The sequence below is a fragment of the Schistocerca serialis genome, chromosome 6 (genome assembly GCF_023864345.2).
Source record: "Schistocerca serialis cubense isolate TAMUIC-IGC-003099 chromosome 6, iqSchSeri2.2, whole genome shotgun sequence".
Lineage (NCBI taxonomy): Eukaryota > Metazoa > Arthropoda > Insecta > Orthoptera > Acrididae > Schistocerca > Schistocerca serialis.
In genome coordinates this window covers 604,961,340-604,962,017 of record NC_064643.1, presented here as the reverse complement: position 1 = coordinate 604,962,017, position 678 = coordinate 604,961,340, and the positions used below count along the sequence as shown (strand labels likewise).

Sequence of the window (678 nt, the reverse complement as noted above, 5' to 3'; positions counted from 1 at the left end):
AAATATCTAGCAAGTAAATATTATTACAGCGTAGAAGAATTTATGACTGACTGTTACAAATAACAGTGCCTGATGTTACATTTTATTCTGTCGTACTAAAGAAGTACTTTAAGTAAATACTTATTCACAATTTCACTTTATTTTCAACATGATTGTTTTAAATCACTCTGTGGTACTTACAATTACAGAATACCTGCAATTATTCTGTATACTTACAATGAGAAGTAGCTTTAAACCGAAGAGTCGCCTATGTCACAATCATCAGACTGTGTATGACAATAAAGTTCCTATGCTAATGTAACTTTATGTACTGACAAGGCTAGTACTCGTCAAAACGTCAATATTTGCTGAATACTGATCGTGGCTCGTTGGTCTAGGGGTATGATTCTCGCTTAGGGTGCGAGAGGTCCCGGGTTCAAATCCCGGACGAGCCCGGATTTATTTTTTGCTCCTACATCTTATTTAATTCCCGAAACTTTGACAATTTGATATCTATCCCTGCTGTTAATACATTTTCATACACATTACCATATAGGAACAGAATATTACAACACACTAAGCAGCATAGCTGTGTTAGGACGAATTAATGAGCAAATCAAGCTAGATTCTTTATTAGAACCCTCATAGTTGCACCATACAAGACGTCTTTGTGGAATAATATACGAAAATATACGCCAT

At 35.3% G+C, this 678-nt stretch overlaps 1 non-coding gene across 1 annotated transcript; it reads left to right on the top strand.

Annotated features, from left to right (window-relative positions):
- Window positions 1-362: 362 nt before the first annotated feature.
- Trnap-agg (transfer RNA proline (anticodon AGG)) lies at window positions 363-434 on the top strand. The gene has a single exon. It is a non-coding gene; the product is annotated as a tRNA-Pro (tRNA).
- The last annotated feature ends 244 nt before the right edge of the window (window positions 435-678 follow it).